This window comes from Ovis aries, chromosome 16 (assembly GCF_016772045.2).
Source record: "Ovis aries strain OAR_USU_Benz2616 breed Rambouillet chromosome 16, ARS-UI_Ramb_v3.0, whole genome shotgun sequence".
Classification (NCBI taxonomy): domain Eukaryota; kingdom Metazoa; phylum Chordata; class Mammalia; order Artiodactyla; family Bovidae; genus Ovis; species Ovis aries.
In genome coordinates, this window is record NC_056069.1 from 18,209,412 (window position 1) to 18,231,245 (window position 21,834).

Sequence of the window (21,834 nt, forward strand, 5' to 3'; positions counted from 1 at the left end):
CGATAGGGGGACCTAGGGCCAAGGGCGGGGCCTATGCAAATCGCTGAGCTGAAACATAAATAGAGCACTCGGCGGACACGGGGGTAGCGGGGGCGGTGGGGTTGGGTGCCCGATGGGCTGTGAGAATGTCAGGCTGCTGTGACGCGGGGGGCGGGGCTCAGGCGGGGTTCCCGGGGGAGGGGGCGGGCTGCCAGGCATGGCCTAGGGTGCATGGGTCTCCGCGCCCCCTGCCTGCTCAACTTCCCCCTCCAATTCCCTGCTTCCCTTTGATGTCCCGCAAGTGTGGACGCGCCTCGTGGGTCGCTGCGGGGAGGGAAGAGTAGATGGGAGGTGAGCACGGGAAAGGGGTCCTGGTAAGTGGGGGGCGGGACCCTGAGTTGAGGCCCCACCCCCACCCCCGCCAGAGCCGGCCCGCCGGGGGAAAAGCCTCTGGGCGGAGGAGGCGCTTTCAAAACAAAGAAATGCGGCGTGGAACCCGGGGGACTGGGGTGGTAAGGAAGGCGGAGGAGGTGCGGCTGAGGCCGCCTGCTTCCCCTCCAGTCAGCCCAGAGGAACTCCCCCCACCCCCAGCCCGGGCTGCGGCGCCGGAGAAGAGGGAGGAGGCTGCGGTAGTCGGCTGTTTTCCATTTCACTTTTGCAGACCAAGGCGGAGAAGAGCACCAGCTCCGCTGCTCCTCTTGTCTGCAGCACGCTCTACCCCGAGCGAGTCTCAGCTTCCGCTCAGTCTCGGCTTCCAAGCTTGCCAAAGTGTCCGAAAACGCGCAGAGCGCTCGGAACCTGTCCCGCAGCTGTGCGACGCGCGTCTCGAGCTGGCCGCAGCCGCCCCGCCCTCGTGCGCCTCAGCCCCGCGGGCGGGGATGCCGGCTCCACGGCCTCTCTACCGGGACCCCGCTCCAGGCCCGGGCGTGCTCCGGCTCGAGGTGGAAGGCACACCCGGGTAGTGGATTTAGCAAACACACCTTTGTGAGTACACACGACACGGGCGCGCGCGCACACACCCTACAGGCGCGCGCGCACAGTCCAGCCGGCTGCAGACGGCGCGCCCCGGCCGCTCGGCGGCGGATGGTCGCTGGGAGCGCACTCGGTGCACCTTTGAGTCCACGGCCAGCCTCGACCCCGGGCTGCAGGGAGCCCTGGCGCTCGGGACGCACGCCGGGCTCTCTGCCGCCGTGGCGGCGCCCGACCGCCCCATCCTCCTGGGGTAAGGCTGCGTGGGGGCGGGCGGGCGCAGAGCGCAGCTTGCTGGGGCCGGGGCGCCGGCGAAGGCAAAGAAGCGAGTCCCCTGTGAGCCAGGAACGCTGCAGACATTGTTCTTCGTACTCTCCAGGGCTCGGTCGAATGTGGGTCCAAAACACAGCCTTAATTACCACGTTAGAGACATCCCTACTCTTTGCCCTGCCTTCTGTTTTTCCTGTAAACCGTGTCACTGATACTGTGGCTATTTTAGAAGATAAACCGTATCTCCTTTGACACGTTCGCATCTTTTAAGGTTATTGGCTGATACCCACATGCCTGCCTTGTTGGATTTAAAAAGAGAAGAGCGCTCCCGAGTTTTCAAGAAAATCGCCCACTCAGGGCCGAGGCCCGGGAAACCTCGAGCTCCATCCATCCAGGTCTTGGCTCTTCCCCTCTTCGGGCCCCACCAAGCCCCAGGCTGCAGGTCCCTGGGGGACCTGATGCTGGCCGACTTTCCGCAGCTGCCTTACTTGTTAGGAAAATTTTGGTGACAGTATGTTTTTGTATATCCATCTGGTATTTTTCTGGGCACCTCCTCAATGCTTAGGAAAAGGCCTGGGTAGAAAACTGGAAGACTATCTTACGGGCAAAAGGGAGGCGGAAAGGTTTTTCCTTCAGTTTTTCTTATTTCTGGATTTCTTTTTTAAAAAAATTTTAAATTTAATTTAAATATATATATATGATAGAAAAAAGTAAGTCAAAAGTAAAATGTGGTTTCCATTCTGTCTTCAAACACCACCATGATAGAACTTAGGCTTGTGTGATATTGTATAGATTACTAAGGATTTTCATACACATAAAGAATCTTAGAACTGGAAAGTCAAAGATGACAAAGCTCATATCCCCAGACAGGATAAGTGACTCATTCAGGCACCTACCAGGTGTTAATGGAAGAAATTAACTCATACCGAGTGAGAAAGTGGACTGCTTTGGAAGTGCCTACCGTTTAGAGATCTTGATTTTGTATTGAACCAACGAGCCTGGATTTCAGGCATTGTCCTACATGGGAGGAATTTCATTTAACTCTGTTCAAAGGTGAGTCCAGAGCCACCAGCTCAGCTTCCCCCCTTTGTAGTCTCTTAACTGAGACCAACTCTCCTGCTCTTGAACTGTCCTCCTTCCTCTGGTTCCCTGACACTCTCCTGATCCTACAATGTCTCCAACTTGTCTTTCTCTGCCTTGTTTTGGGGTTTCTCTTCCTCCAAACTTTAATGTGCACCCTGCCCTACAGCCTAGGAGGGGCCTCTTCTCTATGTTTAGTGGCCCACACCTTGGAGAGCTTCCACTGTTTGCAACTCCCAACCATGGTCTCTGCTTCAGCTCACTTCTTACTGGTGGTCAACTTCCTTTTCCATCGCCACCTCAAACCCAAGGTACCACATTTCCCTGGAAACCAGGCTCTCTTCCCCTAGACTGTTATTACAGTTGCCACCTGTCCATAGGCTGCCAAGAGTTTTTCCTCTTTGCCGGCAACTCATATAGGTTTACTTGCTGAGTTATCTCTCCCAGCCCCTCTCGCTTAGTCACTTATTCCTCCTCTTCACTCCACACAGCCTCCTCACTAGTGTGTCTGTATAACCTTTCCTCATGCAAATCCTCCTCCACCCAGCTGTTATGCTTCCTAAAGTATAATTCTGATGGTATCACTCTCCTGCTCAAGTCCCTTTAAATGACTCCCTGCCATGTACTAGGGAAAGTCCAAATTCAGATCTGATCTTACCCAAACCCAACTTTCCAGCCTCATCTTTCACTAAAATCTAACAGAACTTCCAGGTCCCAGACAGGAACGTTGTTAAATCCCATCAGGACTTCTCCCAGCTCCCTAGAAGACATCCCAGCTTCCCCAATCTGCACATTTGCTCAAGATGTTCCTGTTGCTGGTAACAGAGACATTCTTTCTCCCCATGGAACTTGTCAAATTCCTACCCTTCCTTCTAGGACAGGCTCAAATGCCACTTCCTCTGGGAAAACCCACCTGGATGTGTGATCTCTCTCTCCTCAAGCTCCTCTGACACTTTGGATCTTCCTCGTGACATTTTTACCATTCTGCCAAGGGTCTCAGCTATGTTTACACTTGCTAGAGCTGTTCAACTCTCTCTTCCCTGGTTAGAAAGTCTCTGAGGGTTGGGATTATGCCTCAGCCATCTCTGTAGTCCCAGGTGCCCAGCACTGCACGGCAAGTTTTCCATCTCCCCAGAGGTCAGCTACACTCATGAGTCAAGAAAGAAGTGCCAACATGTCATCTTTGGCTAGTTCTTGTGCCGCTCTCATGTTTGAGGTATTTACAGTGTTTTTTCCTGGTGTTCATAGAAATCATTACTAAATTACTTCTAATTACCCTTTTCAAACGGGCCCCAACCCTAGGGGACCAAATCAGGGCTGAAGGCCTCTGGTTATGCTGAAATGTTTAACATTGGGCAATGGTAGGAAATCAAAGTACAGAAAGTCTTCAGCTTCCCAAATGCAGTGATTCATCACATCACACCACAGCGCGTCGGCCAGTGTGGTCAGGAGCTAGGCTTTTAGGCTGACTTCATAAACAGAACTCCCTGTAGCTAAACTGATAGACACCCTCTCCCCCAGCACCATACCAAGCGCCTGGCCTGTTGCACTTGGCTGCATGAATAGATGAATAGCTAAGGATTTATTTGAAAGGAGCAGTGGCACCCTATCTAGACATCTGTTAGGACTTCTCTACCTGTCTTTAAGAATGAAAATTTGAATTAAGTTCAGTAGAGATGTATAAAATTCCTGGAGCAGTGGTTTTCAAAGAGAGATTCTTTGAGTACCCCAGAGCATTGCACACAGTTTTGGAGCTGGGAACCAGAAATTGACACTCGCTTACTCCCCATATGAGTCTTCTTCACATTCAAGTTTGAAAACTACCCTTTGGTGGCAAGAACTTCATGCAGCCCCAACGCTTAAGAGGAAGTCTGCAGAAGGAAAAAATGGCTTTGCCTCATCATTATTGCTAGTCGTCTCAGATAATTAAGAGATTCATTTTCCAATAATAGGAAGATTTGAAGATGTGAGAATTAGATCTAAGGAATTTTAAGTCATTCGAAGATGGACAAAGCTATTCCCACTTCCATGCTTTTCCTTGTACTGGGATATACTTTTTATATTATAACCAAAGCCAATTATTAATACGTTCCCTGGGATATAGTTAAATTGTTTAGAAAGAAAGAAAAGCCTAAAATAGTATAGTTAGCCTGTGAATCAGGATTATTCTCCTGTTCAGTAGAAGGACAGAGAATTCTAGGTGGCTAAAGAGTATAGAGTGAGATATTAGAGATGACACTTCATTAGGACAAAATGTTCAAAACCAAGGAAGAGTGCCAAAAAGAATCTCCCTGATCAATCATTTCCACCAAATAGATTCTTGGGCAAAATAAGAAGTGGCCAGGGAATGATCAACCCAGAATTGATCAATTTAAAACAGTTGTTCTGTCTCTGAAGATGGGAAAAATTTGATCTGTTTCAATGGTTAAATTCCAGAAAATCAAACCACTGATATTCACTATTATTGTTTGAAGAGTGGGTGCAATACAGTACTAGAGGTTTTATAAACAGTAACTCCTTTGGTGCCCCAGTCCCCCTTGCTCCCCATGTTGCACCCACCCCTGTCTAAAACACAAGTAATGAATGAAGAAACTGAAGCTCAGAGAAATTAACCAAATGTTATTCAGCTCCAGCCTGGCCAAGGAGGGATTCAAGTTCAGTCTGTCTGATGATAAAGTCAGATCTTTCCCCATTATCTACCACTTCCCAGACTTGCCAGATGATAAGAACAGCCCTACATACCTGTTTAAAATACAGATTTCCTTTAGGTCTCCCCTAGAGAGGGCCAGGGTGGGACCTGGAATCTGTTTTGTTTGTTTTGCTGTTGTTGTCGTTTTTTAATGTATGCCCTAGATAATTCTCCAGAATAGGCAAGTTGGGAAATTTCATAATTCCATGGCCACATTATCACTTACTAACCCACAGTTTCTTTAAGAAGTACCCTTCTAGAACTTGCTACAATTACAAGAAAGTGTATACAACCACTGATCAACCAACCAATTTTTTCCATCCTATTTCTAAGAACAGTATATTCTGTTAAGACAAAAGTCTTTAAAGTTACAATCTGGGTTTTTGAAAACTAAATTGTTACATCTCAACATACATAAAAAATCAGGTTGGAAATTTGCTTATAAATTAATTTGCTTCCAATTTTAATTTGGACAATAATTCCCACCCACCCCCCCAGAGGTAAAAGTGTTTGCTTTTGTTGAATATTAGATAATCTACTCTTGTTAATTTTTAGCAAAAATACGTTAGTGTAAAGATAGTCTGTGTACCATTTCAGTATTGTGAAAACTGATGAGAGTTACCATTCTGCTATTCATTCCAATCCAAAGTGCAGAGGTGAAGATCTCATCAGATGAAGCCATTTCTGAACATTTAACAGGCCTCCAATATGACTTGGAACCTAGTGATAGCCAAAAGAAATAGGAAATGCCACGTTTAATTAGAGCTCTTAATCTTTCCCTTTTTTAATAACTGTAACTTAAAAAATATTTTATTGGAATATAGTTGGTCATCATGCAAAATGCCAGGTTGGATGAATCACAAGTTGGAATCCAGATTGCCAGGAGAAATAACAACCTCGCATATTCGGATAATATGTGAGGCAGAAAGCAAAGAGGAACCAAACAGCCTCTTACTGAGGGTGAAAGAGGTGTGTGGAAAAGCTGGCTTAAAACTCAGCATTCAAAAACTAAGATCATGGCATCTGGTCCCATCACTTCATGGCAAATAGAAGGGGGAAACGTGGGAACAGTGACGGATTTTATTTTCTTGGGCTCCAAAATCTCTGTGGATGTTGACTGCAGCCATGAAATTAAGAGATACTTGCTTCTTGAAAGAAAAGCTATGACAAACCTAGACAGTGATGCCTTTAAAAGCAAAGGCATCACTTTGCCAACAAAGGTCCATCTAAGTCAAAGTTATGATTTTACTAGTACTCATGTACAAATGTAAGAGTTGGACCGTAAGGAAGGCTGAATGCCAGAGAATTAATGCTTTCGAATTGCTGTGCTTGGGAAGACTCTTGAGAGTCCCTTGAACTGCAAGGAAATCAAACCCATCAATCCTAAAAGAAATCACCCTGAGTATTCATTGGAAGGACTGATGCTGAAGCTGAGGATCCAGGACTCTGACTACCTGATGTGAAGAGCTGACTCATTGGAAAAGACCCCCTTATGCTGGGAAAGACTGAAGGAGAAGAGGACAACAGAGGATGAGATAGTTAGATAACATCTCAGACTCAATGGACATGAGTTTGAGCAAGCTTTGGCAGATAGTAAAGGACAGGGAAGCCTGGCATGCTGCAGTCCTTGGGGTCCCAAAGAGTCAGACACAACTTAGTGACTAAACAACAACAATAATTGATTTACAACGTTATGTTTCAGATGTACTGCAAAGTAAGTCAGCTCTGCTGCTGCTGCTGCTGCTGCTAAGTCGCTTCAGTCGTGTCCGACTCTGTGACCCCATAGACAGTCAGCTATACATACACATACATCCATTCCTTTTTTCTTTTTTAGATTCGTTTTCCATATAGGCCATTACAGAGTACTGAATAGAGTTCCCTGTTCTGTATACAGTTCTATTCTGTATAGAACTGCAGTTTCAAACAGAACTGTGTATATGTCAAGCCCAATCTCCCAATATATCCCTCCCCACCCCTTATCCCCTGGAAACCTTAAATTTGTTTTCTACACCCATGACTCCTGTTTTGTAAATGAGTTCACTTCTGCCCTTTTTTTTCTTTCAGGATTCCACATATAAGTGATATCAAATGATATTTGTCTTTCTGTGTCTGACTGACTTGACTCAGTATGACAATCTCCAGTTCCATCCATGTTGCTGTAAATGGTATTATTTTTTTTTTCTTTTTGTAATGGCTGAGTAATATTCCGTTGTATATTTACACCACATTTCTTTATCCATTCCTCTGTTGATGGACATTTAGGCTGCTTTCATGTCCTGGCTATTGTTGCTAAATGATGCCATGAACATTGGTGCACATGTATGTTTTTGAATTATGATTTTCTCTGGGTATATGTCCAGGAGTGGGATTTCTGGGTCATATGGTAGTTCTATTTTTAGTTTTGTAAGGACTCTCCATACTGTTCTCCGTAGTAGCCATACCAATTTACATTCCCACTAGCAGTGTAGGAGGGTTCCATTTTCTCCTCACCCTCTCCAGCATTTATTGTTTGCAGATTTTTTGATGATGGCCTTCTAACTAGTGTGAGGTGGTATTTCATTGTAGTTTTGATTTGCATTTCTCTAATAACTGGTGATGTTGAGCATCTTTTCATATGCCTTTTAGCTATCTGTATGTCTTCTTTGGAGAAATGTCTGTTTAGATCTTCCGCCCGTTTATTGATTGGTTTATTTGCAACTGTAACTTTTTAGTAAGTATTTCATTAAACTTGTCATAAAATAGAAGAATACTATTCAATTGAATAATGTAAAAGATATTTAAAATTTCCATATTTATCTATGTCAACTGGAAAAAGAACTCCCAGTTTTAAACATTGAGAAGTAGCACTATAAAAAAAATCTTAGAAAATTAATGATTTCCTCAAAATTGCGTCAATCTACCAATTCACTCTTCATAGATACCTCTGATAGGTGAGAAAGCAGGAGAAAAACACACATAAGACATTAAATGCTATGGTTTGAACATATTCCCTAGGGAGACAAAAGATGCTCTGACATAGATAAAGGATGTATTTGCAGAAAATAATGTCACCCCTCAAATCATTTCATAAACACATAGCAGGAACATTTTCCAAAATGATCAAACAGTATTTTATTCATTTTCATTCCCATCTGGAGGAAGTGAAGACATATAATTCAGACAACCAAGTAACTTTAGGGGGCACCTTATGCCTAGATAAAGATTATTTGCATTTAAGAGAAAAGCATGAAAATTAAAGTTAAAAATGTAAAAAACAAATTTTATAATGTATTTATTAAGGGCATTTTATCACCTACAATATTTTTAAATATTCAAGAACTCATTCCTTGTCAAGAATAGCATCATGACAATTCCAGTATGAAAAGTGTCACTTCCAATGACTTCGTTCAAACCCAGAATTAAATATCTTGTGAAATGAAGCAGTCTCAGCAAAAGCTGGTATGTCAGATATTTCTGCAACCTGAAATCTATATTAACTAACACCTCCACAGAACTCCATAGACTTCCCTGGTGGCTCAGATGGTAAAGCATCTGCCTACAGTGTGGGAGACCCAGGTTTGATCCCTGGGTTGAGAAGATCCTCTGGAGAAGGAAATGGCACCCCACCCAGTACTCTTGCCTGGAAAATCCCATAGACGGAGGAGCATGGTAGGCTGCAGTCCATGGGGTCGCAAAGAGTTGGAGCCGACTGAGCAACTTTACTTACCACGGAACTACACTACAGTAAAAAACTATGGTTGTGCAGAACCTCTTTCTTTGTTATTTTTGGCTGCGCTGGGTCTTCCTTGCTGCTTTGCTTCTCTAGCTGTGGGAAGTGAGGGCTTCTCTCTAGTTGTGGTGTGCTGCTGCTGCTGCTAAGTCACTTCAGTCGTGTCTGACTCTGTGCGACCCATGGACTGCAGCCCACCAGGCTCCTCTGCCCATGGGATTTTCCAGGCAAGAGGACTGGAGTGGGGTGCCATTGCTTCTCATTGTGGTGGCTTCTCTCGTGGTGGTGCATGGGCTCTGGGGTGAGAGGGCTCAGTGGTTGTGCCATGCTGAATTAGTTGCCCCACCTCATGTGGAATCTTCCTGGACCAGGGTTGAACACGTGTCCCATGCTTTGGCAGGCAGATTTCTCACCACTGGTCAGTGAGGGAAGTCCTTGAAGATTTATTTCTCAAGTACCAAAGCGTTTTAAAAAGTCAACCCTGTAGGCTAGAAATCGTCTAATGTGGCATACTTCCTTGACTTCTTAGGCATAGGTCACCCTATAAACACAGTGATGCCCTCAAGAGCTACTAAGGCATGCAAGACAATTTGTCCACAACTAAAAGCTGAGACTACTTTTATTCTTTCTTTCCTTAATTTTTCCCTTCCTTTTATTTATTTTGTTTTTTAGCTTTTATGTCTTTTTTTTCCCCTCAGTTTTTTTTTCTGGTCTCTACAGTTGTTCTGTCCCCTGTTACTTTTAATTATTGTCATATAACCTGTCCCTCCTCCGTTTCTGAGTTGTTGCTTCACATTTGGTGTGGCTTTGGAACCCAGAAAACCCACTTGTTAGAAATGTGAGTAAAATAAAAATCAGTTACTTTCTTAATGAGGACATCCCCTCTGGTTAAAATATGTACAGTCTGTGTCACATTTATTTTGGTTTCTTGCAGACTTTCTGGATCGCAGGTAGGTGACAGACAAAGAGAAGGTTATTAGATGGTCAGACTCTGGTTTCTGAGAGGTTAATATATGGTGATACTTGAAATTCTCAGTGATGGGTCTGAGGTGCCTATTGAATGATAGCATATGAAATAATATATCTTGAGTATGATTTAGGTTTAAAGTCTTCATAAAATTATAATCCTCTGAAACTTGGTGGTTCACATCTGGAATTTATGACAATATCCTGCCGGATTTCAGATGAAGCAGAAGCTGCCATTCCCAGATCACATAGAAGAAGGGCCTGTCATACATTCGTGTTACAGCTTGAGTTCCCCCTGGAGTGAGGAGCGATAGAGAATAAAATCTTCAACAAGCCCACTCCACAAGACCCGAGGCTGTGCAGGACCCAGTTCCTGCTCATCTCTCCAACTGGCCTCGCCCCAAGTTCATTCCCCTCACTCTCTGGGGTCCTGCCAATGCAGGCTGCTCAGGCCTGCTTTCGGTTCCTTGAACACTTGAGGCTCACTTCCCCCAGAGGCCCTTTGCCCAAGAGTTCCCACTGCCTGGAATGCTCTCCCTCCCCAGGCCTGGCAGTCACTGCCGAGTTTCCTCCTACTCAGCTTAATCATACTTCCTTAGGAAGGCCTGGCCACTCTGACAGGTCAACTCTGCCTATTACACACTCTTGTAGCTAATGTACTTCCCCCTTGGAGCCCTTTGAGAGTTGTAATTTTTCATTTAGTTGTGTATAGAACAGATTACCTAGAGAATAGTAGATGCTCAGTAAGTATTTGTTCATTCTGTAGAAAGGAGGGAGCAAGGGCACTCCAGCCAGACTGGCCTCCTCATTGTGGTTAACATCCTGACCTGCCTGGAGAGCAGTTTCCAGCCTCTTCCTTTCACTTGATTACTGCCAAGGGCCATGGGTCTCTCCTCTTTCAAGAAAAGAATAAAACCTACTCCATGAACGTGCAGCCACATGCCGTGAGTCTATTACTGCAAGGACATCATGGCATTATTCCAACCAAAGAAATAAGAAGCAAACCTTCCCAACAAATTTCAAAACATTTGCCACCCTGTCATACGTGCCCCCTTTAACATTTGTCTCTTGTTAATTCTATCTGTCTGGCTTTTGTCTCAAGTTTTGACAATTTCAAGTGTTCTGGTTGCTGTGGGATGAAGAAACAATGATCTCTTAGAGACTGAGGGGGAAAATATCCACTTTGGAGGAGTTTTAGAGTTTCTCCCCTTTAGTATTATTCATGAATTGAGAGAATGTTGATTTGGAGGCAATGCTTCTGTGACATCAACCAATATTTATTTTTGTGCCTATAATGTGCCAGGCATTGTTCTTGCCAGGAACACCTCTACTTCCAAACTGTTACATTGAAGATACCTATGCCCTCTCCCAGGCTTCTTAGGGTTATTTTTAAGACAAGTTCAAATTGCTGAGTGAGAACTGTTAGCTCTGAGTGAGAATCTTTACCATCTTTCCTCTAAGCATCTTTATAACACTTCAGATCAACTAAATTTTAAAACATATTTTAGATGTCTTTCTGACACATGGGAAACTAGGTTATGAAGAACTACACTATATATACATTGTCGATTTTATTTTTTCTTTTGCTATTTCATAGGTAGATAAAAATTTCTTAACTTTCAGAGCAAGAAATAAACATTAGATGTTGCCTCTTTTTGGTTATTGTTCTGTAGTCTTAATAGCTGTAGTCTGAATAGTTTTAATAATTAAGTCTTCCACAGAAAGCTTGACCAATAATAACCGAAAAGTTTGAAAAATCTGGAAAATGAAGAAAATAGTTTACTTGTCTCCTGAAGAGGCAAATATCCCCACAACTTTACATCTTCTAAGACGGGCTTCATTTCCTTTAGACTTTGAACTTAGAACCTATGTATGTGTGTATAGTTCTATATGACTTGGTTTTTAACATATTATATAATACCCTGTGTTGTGATTTTCTACATCTCATGTCCCCAGAAAGTTTCCAAGTTCGCTGAAGGACAGGTATGGGTGCTTCTAACATATCTCCTGCCTCATTTCTGTGTGGAAGCTGACTGGTTGCCTCTCCCTCCCCATCTAAGGCATCTTCCTCCTGTAAAGACTGCTTCCCATTGTACTTCCCTACCCATCCCGACTGCTTATTCTTGCCTGTAATTCTGGCTTCATTAATATCCAAAGAAGGCTTCTACCTTAAATGTGTGTTTGAGCAAGGCCAAATCTCCAGACTAAACTTAGTCCTCTCAATTTACAGTTCAAACATTAGAGATTTAGTTCATTTGGACCTTCATGAACCCCCTTTGAAAAATATCCAGGGACTTCCCCAGCAGTCCAGTGGTTAAGACTTCACACTTCCAGTGCACGTGGCCCAGATATCCATCCCCTGCTGGGGAACCAAGTTCCCCCATGCTGCGCAGTGCAGCCAAAAAGAAGAAGAAGAAGAATTACCAATATCCCCCGAAGGGCTAAGACTTTAAGCCATTATCAATTTATAATCCCAAGGGACTAGTTGAACTGAGTGTCAATCCCTCTGCCACTTCCCGTGGAAAACTAAATCGAGGATGGTCCTTACAGAGTGGTGCTAACAAGGAGAGGGTTACTGGGGTATGGGTTGCTGACTGAACTTCGCTAATTTCACAGTGTTACCTTGGATTTCACACTCTTCAATGCTTGGCTCTCCTTGATGTTTCCTTGTTCTTTTTTTTTCCCCATCTTGTTTCACCTTTGCTCCTCCGCCTAGGTTTATCTGTGTGTACAAACGTCTGTGTATATCCCCCCAGGCATGTCTTTGTCAGGACACCGACTTGTCTAGCAGTGTAACCATAAAAAATTAGTTCAGATTCCTTGTTGGATGATTTAGGTATTTTCAGCTTCATTAACAGCTAATCACCACACAATGGATTACTCAGCCAGGGTTTGAAATATGCCTTCAAGGTGGCTAGACTAACTGGAATAATCATGGAAAGGGACTTCAGGAGGGTATCACATACACACAGCTATTATGTCTTTGTGGGAACACGCATTTGCCTATGAATTGTCTGTGCATGTTCTTGGCAGGTCCCCTTTCTTATCCTCTGTTCCACACTCCCACCCCCACCCCAGCCTCTGCCAGGTCTGCCTACAGATAGATCCCTCAGTCTTGGAGGCTTCCAGAGAAAAGTGAGCGCTCATTCAGGTCCAGCGGCGTCCTGAGGAGTATCCCATCATACCCTCAGGTGAGGCAGCCAGGCCTTCTGTACCCCAGCAGGGTTCGGGGTCAGGCTGGGAGGGAAAACCGCGTAGCCAGGAAGCCTGGAGAAGTGCCTCTAGGGACACAGCCAGGTGTCTTGCCACCCTCCTGTTGCCTTGCCCTCGGGGACCAATTAGCATGAGGGTCAGAAGTGTGACCCTGGAGCCCAGGTTTTCTGTGGGCTCTTCCTGCAGCCACTGAAGAAACTCTGGTGGGTATGGTCAACGTATGGGTTAGGTTGATATGAGAGACAATGAGCCCCCCCTCACCCCCTACCCCACAGATTCCCCCGCTCCAGGGCTGCTTTGACCAACTGAAGTCGGGTTGGCCAGAGTGGCAGCAAATTGGGGTAGGGTGCAAGCCTGTTCCCACATGCAGGTTCTGTTTTTGCAGGTCTGGCACAAACCATTAACTCTGGCCACACGAAGTGCTCTGTGGGCAGGACTAGCCTTATCTGCCCTGGACCCGGGACTGTTGTCAGTGGTTGATTGGATCAGTCGGTTTGCTCTCAACATTTGTCAATGACCATTGTCAAGTGTTGCTAGGATTGCAGGAGAAAGGCTTCACTTGATTGGCTGAGCAACTGTATTCTGTAACCAATCCGAATGCTGAGTCTGTGGGCAGGGGACTCAGCATGATGGAGCGGTATCAAGCACAGGCAGACACATTCTGGATACTAATAAGGTGTCTGGAAACAAGGAATTATAGTGTTCAGGAGTCCCATGTGCCTCGACAGCTCCAGCCACGGCATGGCTGCTGTTCAAAATGTTACAGCTTAAGTTAAAGTCATTCCCACTGATTGGAGCATATCAAGATTTCAAAACAGGGGAGTAGCCATTGTAAGGAGGAAGTAAAACTCCTTGCTCATTGTGTTTTACAGCCTTCCTTAGTAAAACTGCTGAATTGTAATTTAAAATATTCCACCCTTTCAAATAAATTAAGTACAGCCCTTAAAAACAGGAAATGAGAGAGGTGCACACGTATTGTCAATTAAACATTCACAGACATAGTACCACAAGGCGAAGCTGAAAATCACCATCGTATGAATTCACTTTAGGAGGATGACAACAAGGGTCACCACCAAGGGAGACGTTATACCTCTGGCAGTGTATTCTTGGGCTGGAACCTGAATGCTAATTAGGGAACAGATGAAAGACAAACATCAGCTTGAAGGGAAATTTGGATCTTGCCTGATCACAGATACTCTGAGACTCAGATAAACCTTATGTTACTAGGGAAAGTTACTTGACGATACTTGACAGTAGCAATGACTGAACCCACCCTTCAGAAAACATTACTGTGAGTCAGCCAGGTGTTCCTGCAGAACTCTAACAATATATCAAAAGCAAACAGAATTATCTCACCTGAAAAATAAGTTAAGCTTCTGTACCATACTGATTTTCCATCCAGTTGTCAATATGATCACCAAACTTAAGCATGTTAATGGTCAGTTTCTGTTCAATCACAAGAAAAGCTGTTTCAGTCTCTCTCTATTCCATGCCATGCCTCTCTCTTTGCACTTAGATCTGTTCCTTAGAAAGGTGGAGCAGTCATGCAAGAATACTAATGGAAGAAAGGAAGGAAGGGAGAGATGGAGGAAGGAATGGAGGAAAGAAGAGAAAGGAAGATACATCAGTGTATGTTTCCCATGGGTCCCCTCCTCTAGTATTCATTTTCTCTTTCCAGCCTAGACCCTTCTGCTCTTAGAGGACCCTCCATTCAAGCCAAGGAGCTTGGTTTCAGACTGAAACAGTGTTTCAGGATTCTGCATTTTACTTTGTATACATTTTAAAGTAGCTCAGAATGATTAAAAAAAAAAAAGAATAAGATTCCAAGACAGTTTTGGACAATGTCACCTTCCACCTCCACTGGTAAAAAGAATATGCCAGAGGAAGAAACGATCTCAAGGGGGATTGGCAGCAGGACCACCTTACTGAAAGTACAGCTTCACAAACCTCCCCACCAAATTCCCCACTCAGCTCTGCGCACACAGTCCAGTGGAACCCACGTAACATAACTCACTCTGCCCAAGACCCTCCCGTGTCTTAATGGAGACACTCTAATAGCAGGGATCATTGTTCTAAAGGGGAGGAAACAGTATTTGGGGTTCACTTTGTGGTGTTGTTGCATGCAATGCTAAATGCAGATATTTGTGCTGTGGGCAACATCTGAGGAAGTGATTTAACCCACTTGCATAGCCAGGCATAATGATTTCTCATGTGGCTCTGTGGCTTTAACCCTACTTGTTTGTCCCTTCTGATTATTTCAATCATGTTTGCATATTAATTACTTAAGGCATAGCTTTATTATTTCAGAGGCTCTGAAGTCCTGCTTGATTCTTCTAACTCAGAACCTAGCTTTCTCTGCTGACCTTATTTGCTCTCTTCAGAAACAGATCCAGGAAGCCAGAAAAACTTACCACCCACACAGACTCTTCATAATCAAGTCGTTGGATGAAGACAGGTAAGTTAGAACTAAGTTACCCTAGGTTCTGTCCTGGCCTGGCAGGCACACCCACATAGTCATCACTGAGTATTCTCCAGGGTTAGTACTGCCCAGGGCTTTGCAAACTGGTGTTCTGTCTCCACAGTTTATATTTCAAGGTAACTTCCAATGAGAATCATATAGTCAGAAACCAAAATGGTAGGTTATAAAAAACTACTGGTTCAGTGAAAAACAAAAATTTGACTACTAATTTCAACCTATAATCAAACAGTAAAAATCATCCATTTAACTTCCATCCCTTTCTTTTTCTGATTCAGTCTCTAACAAAGAGGAAATTTTGCTTAGTGATAAAAAAAAGTAGAAGCAAAAGGCCTAGGATAACCCACAACTAAATAAGCAGTTGTAGAACATTAGTGATTGTTGGAGAAGATGAAATAAGAAAGGGAGAGACAAGCAAGGGAATTGACATGAAGTCTGAAAGACCACATTCAGCCTGCATCCTCAAGAAAGTGTGTAAGAGAAAGTAGGCCGGAACAACAATGAAGGTAGGGTAAAAAAGATGTGACTTTAGTTTTCAAAATGTCATGCCCGTATTGAGTGTCCCTTTGGTCCCAACGAGAAACAAAGGGAGAAATCCAACAGCTTCACTCACAAGCAGAGCAGCTGGCAAAGGGTCAAGGGCAAAATCTTGGAGAAAGCTTCAGCGTGCAGCCTAAGAACAGGTGGCAAGAATCCTTACAGCTGGTTTCTGTTTTTCCAAGTCCTGCTTTTCTCATTGTCCCCTATTTCAGGGGCTCCCAATCTCCGGGATCTAAGGCCTGATGATTTGAGGTGGAGCTCATGTAATAATAATAGAAATAAAGTGCACAGTAAATGTAATGCACTAGAATCATCCCCAAACCACCCCCCTCATGGGTTCATGGAAAAATTGTCTTCCATGAAAGCCATCCCTGATGCCAAAAAGTTTGGGAACCACTGTTCTATTCCCCCTTTCAATCTGCTGATCATCTTACCTCATGCCATTGCTCACACCTGGCTCTCTCTGTGGATTTCTTTTTTTAAAGCCTTCCGGGAAAGTTTTTCATTCATTCATGGCCATACATGCAAACCATTTAAGACGTTGTTTTTCAATAACATGATTAATTTAAAAAGCTACTTCTGATGCTCATAAGCAGAAGGGGTGACATCATTCCACAGCCAGACCATGACCATGTAGTTTTATTGGTGATAACTCTTTCTAGCTGGCAAAACAGAAGACTTGTTATTATAAAGCACAAGTGGAAAAGGAGTTCTAGACTTTGCTTCATTCTCTGGGATGTTCTTGAGAGAGTGTTGACAGATCACCAGGTTTCCCTTAGTTGTTCCCAATATGTACATAGTAGATATTTCTTCAGACAAATAGAGTTATTACAGTGAAACCAGTGAAGCTTTGAATTTCCTTGAGGCCACAATAGATTTTAGGAACACCATTTATTAAGATCAGTGTGCTCTGTGTAGGTCACTGAAAGCCATAACCATGAAAGAAAAAAATTGAGAGACTGGACTTCATTGAAATTAAAAATTTCTCATCAAAAGAGACCATTAAGAAAAGGAATAGGCAAGACCTTACTGGAAGAAAATATTTGTGAAACATAAACTTGGCAGAGGACTGAGAGCCTCAATGTACAGAGAATGCCTACTCAGTAATAAAGACAACAAAATTGCTTGAATGGATAGAAGATTTGCAAAGACATTTCACAAAAGAAGATGTGTGACTGGCAAAGGAGCACATGGTGATGTGTTCAGTGTCGTTTGTCATTAGAAAAATGGAAATTGAATCACAGTGAGATACTGCCCACACTCACCAGGACAACACTAAACACAAGCAAGGGTGTAGAGCAACTGGAACTCCCATGCATTACTGGTGGGAATATTAAAGGCTACATCTGTTTTAAAAAGGAATAGCAGTTTCTTTTTAAAAAATGAAAAAAAGCACACACCAAATGTCATATGATATCACTTATATGTGGAATCTAAAAAAATTTTGTAGATCTTATTTACAAAGCAGAAGCAGACTCACAGACTTAGAGAACAAACTAATGGTTACCAGCAGAGAAGGTGGAGGGGAAGGATAGATTGGAAGTTTGGGACTGATGTGTACACACTGCTGTATTTAACACAGATAACCAGCAAGGACCTAGTGTATATCATAGGGAATCTGCTCAATATTCTGTAATAACCTAAATGGAGAAAGACGTTTTTAAAAAAAGATACATGTTTATGTGTAACTGAGTCACTTTGCTGTACATCTGAAACTAGTATTATATTGTTATTCAGTTATGTGCTTAGTTGCTCAGTTGTGTCCGACTCTTTGGGAGCCCATGGGCTGTAGCCCACCAGGCTCCGCTGTCCATGGGGATTCTCCAGGCAAGTATATTGGAGTGGGTTGCCATTCTCTTCAGGGGATCTTCCCAACCCAGGGATTGAACCCAGGTCTCCCATCTTACAGGCTGATTCTTTACCATCTGAGCCACTGGAGAAGCCCATTATTCAATTATACTCTGATATAAAATAAAGATTTATTTAAAATTAAATATACCTCTACTCTGTGATTAGCTGTTAGGCAAGTACCTTCTTCCCAGTGGAAATAAAAGCGTATGTCTATAAGAAGGCTTGTATACAAATGTTCCCAACAGCTTTATTACCAATAGCTCAAAACTAGATACATCCCAGGTGTCCGTGAGCAGATGGATGACCATGCAAACTGTGGTATGGTCATACAATGGCTTACTACTCAGCAGTAGGAAGGAGTGAACTACTGTCACACTGAATAACGTGACTTAGTCTCAAAGACAGCATGCTCAGAGGAAAAGTCTTACATGAAAGAGTCTATTCTGTTTGATTCCATCTTTATATGAAATTCTAGAATAGGCAAAATAATCTGTAGTGAGAAAAATAGAAACAGTGGTCGCTTCTGGAAAGGGGAGGAGGGGTGAGGATTGATAGTGAAGCGGGGGCAGACTTTCTGGTGTTATAGTGATGTTCTGTGTCTTGTTAGGGCTTTGGATACACAGATATGTGTTTGTCAAAACTCTGAAAGTATACATTTAAGGTTTTATAATTCATTATATATAAAATGTACATCAGAAGAAAAAAGTAAATATCGAACTGAAGAGTTTAGGTAGAAGTTGGTTCGTGCCTGCCATCTATGTATTTATTTATTTGGCTATACGAGGCCTTAGTGGTGACACAGCATCTTCCTTGCATCATGTGGGATCTTTCATTGCTGTGCGTGGACTCTCTAGTTGTGGCGAAAGGGCTCAGCAGTTGCAGCACATGGCCTGCCTAGTTGTGGCCCACAGGTTCCAGAGCATGCAGATTCAGTAGTTGCAACTCCCATGTTGAGTTGCTCTTATTTCCCAGACTAGGGATCAAACCTGCGTCCCTGCATTGGAAGATGGATTCTTAACCACTGCACTGCCAGGGAAGTCCCACCTGTTATTTACTTTTAAGGACATGAGAAAGAAGGGTGAATGGAGGAGGGATATACAGGCACGTGACAAAGGGGTGTTAGTCAGTCAGTCGTGTCCGACTCTTCGAGACAACACGGGCTGTAGCCTGCCAGGATCCTCTGTCCATGGGATTCTCCAGGCAAGAATACTGGAGTGGGTTGCTATTCCCTTCTCCAGGGGATCTTCTGGACCCAGGAATCAAATCCATGCTCCTGCATTGCAGGCAGAGTCTTTACCATCTGAGCTACAGGAAGCCCAAAACAACAGCAATAAAATGTTAATGGTAGACTTTACAATTAAATGGTGGGTAGATGAGTATTCACTGTAAAATGCTGTGTAAAATTCTCTGTATATTTGGAAGCATTCACAGTAAACTGTTGGTGGGGAAAAAATCCATATGCTAGTTTTACTCATGGACACTCTCCAGTTGTTTGTTCTAAATGTTCTATCTTTTAATATTGGATGATAATCACAGAAAATGAAGGCTTGGGTTCACTTCTCATATCTGACTTCTTTTTTCTTTTAAAATCTGGTCTTTCATACCTCTTATTTTAGCAGACAAAAGAAGCCAGGAAATGGTTATTATGAGAGGAAGGGAGGGGGAAGAGAACTGTGACCCTAAAAAAAAAAAAAAACACCAAAAAATTCCTACTGTAAAATATTGAATATCAAGAGCAGGCAAACACTTCAGACTTGTAGAATCAAGAAATTAATGAAAGCACCAAGACTGCATCCTCAGAACCACTGGGGAATGATAATTACAGACAGTATTTCTGGAGCAGACACATAACCTTGATTCCCAGGACATCCCCTAAAGCACTCTAATAGTATGCTATTTGTGGAAGGTTTTTCCACCTTTAATAACAGAGAAATAATGTTAGAAGGAAAGAAATCCCTTATTTAGCCACTAGGGTGTCATTATTGAGCCCCAGCTGAAGGCCCCTTTAAAAGCATCCATATGGTAAAAGAACATGTTTCCCCACGAAATCAAAACTGAGTACATCTGAGACTTCTGAACATCTTTTTTTCTTGGATCTTAAAATGGTTTTGTGCATATTTGTGAAAAAAAAAAAATTTATGATGTGCTATCTTCCAAAGTGAATGGTTATTTATAATTCATAAAAGACCCGCACACAGGAAAATTCTTCCCTTTTATTAGCCCTGTAAAGTTAGACCAGCTGATCTTTTAGTACATATTACAGACATCAAATTCTCCGTATGGCTGAAGTTTCTCTCCTCAAACTAAAAGCAAAGAGGCAGTGCTACTGAAGCTGTTGTTCAAAAGCTGCTGGGGTCCATGTCTCTTTTGATAAAATGTTAAATAAACAAAAAATCACTCTCAGAGTCTCTAAAGACACAGGAGGGAAAATACTTGGAATGCTAAACATGCTTTTTAAATTTTGCACAGCCTTTGTAAAATACAAAGACTTTTTTTTAATAGGTTTTTTTTTTAATCATTATTATTTTACTTTTTGACCACACCAAGAGGTATGTGGGAATCTTAGTTCCCCAACCTGGGATTGAACCAGCACCCCCTGCATTAGAGGCATGGACCACCAGGGCATATTTTTAAATGAGCCTTTTTTTTTCTGTTTCCAACAATTGACCGTGGTCTTCGGACACTGTTGACACATCATTTCCTTTCAGCTGCTGCTGGCTGCTTGTGAGTCATGGTGCGAGTTCATGAGCAGAAGTGACTTGGGCCCAGCAGCATGGGCACAGGGTGCCTGGATCTGTTACAGGGGGTCCGGTGCCAAGTGCTCCCACCCAGCTGCACCTGCACATCCCTGTCATGATATCACAGAAAGTTACTTCCTTCAAAGTATCCAGCTTAGTGCGCCCTACCAGGGTCACGTCTACCTCGGTTAGTGGTGTGCCTTGGACCCACGTAAGGCAGTTTCACAGAATTTTTAGAGAGCTAAGTTCAATGTGAAATTAACACATGGCTTTGTTTCCTTTGAAGTTCCTGCCCTCTAATATTGCAGATGAGCCTTTTAAGCTCTAGAACTGTCTGGAGATAGAAACTCTTTCTGTGACCTGACTTCTACCTGCCAAACACGAAAAGCCAGCTCACGTGTAGGACAGGGTCCTTGGTCAGAATGCATTACCTCACGTTGCAGGGACGAGGGATGATGGATTCAAATGCTTTCTGAGCAGGATTTTCACCACCTTATGCTGCCTGACTCAGAAGATAAGAATGAGGAGATCATAGCCTCTTGATATGCCAGCTGCACTGTGTAGTACTAGCAGTGGCGATGGAAAAGGCAATATTTATTCTGAGGGCCCTGACAACATCATCATGAAGTCACTCGTCCACTCCTAAGTGGTTTGCATTTTCCAAGATCCAGAGAGAGCGAGAGAGGCTCATGAGCTATAATTCTAGGCATTTTTCCCCTTTCTACCCACACTCTTATTCAACATGTCTAAGCACTGTTTGGAAAAGCTAGATAGTTGACAAAACCAAATATGCAATGTGCTATCATATGTTTTAGTTTAACACTTTCAGAATTTATTTCCCTATCACATAAATGAAATCTTTCAAGTTCTTCTTCCCCACCATCCATCACTCAAAGCACTAAATCATTATCAAACAGAAATGATAATCAGTTATCCACTGTGTCATATCCCCCCTTCCTCCTTCCATCCATCAAACTCCCCAGGCTACAGATATTTCTTGGGTATTTACCTCATGCCAGCTCCTATGGTGGAGATGTGGACATGAATTAACCCTGCCCTTTGGGAGCTTCTAGTCACACAGAAGATACTCTCCTGTACGTCCCCCATGCCTTCATTGGACAATTAACTTTTCTGCTGTTACTTCATCAGAGCTGGAAACAGGAATTCCTCCTCTTCCCAGATAATACTCCTAGGTTCATGCACTTTGTGTGCCCTGTTTGGTCTGATGGCCACCCGCCCTATCCTCTGAAACCCAAAACACAGTCATGAGAGAAACTGGCGCTTATTGCAGTGGGAGTAAATTTCAGGACATCGCTCGGATAAGACTGAGGATAATGGCAAAGCCGCACTTTGC

General features: G+C 43.4%; 1 long non-coding RNA gene across 3 annotated transcripts; it reads left to right on the forward strand.

Annotated features, from left to right (window-relative positions):
- Positions 1-85: 85 nt before the first annotated feature.
- On the forward strand, positions 86-19,198 carry LOC132657946 (uncharacterized). Of its 3 annotated transcripts, XR_009596759.1 has the most exons (4): positions 86-12,853; positions 13,261-14,504; positions 15,257-15,330; positions 16,810-19,198. It is a non-coding gene; the product is annotated as an uncharacterized LOC132657946 (long non-coding RNA). The 3 variants fall into 3 exon arrangements; XR_009596761.1 differs by having other exon boundaries at positions 14,392-14,504; positions 15,257-19,198; XR_009596760.1 differs by having other exon boundaries at positions 14,392-19,198.
- Positions 19,199-21,834: the final 2,636 nt, after the last annotated feature.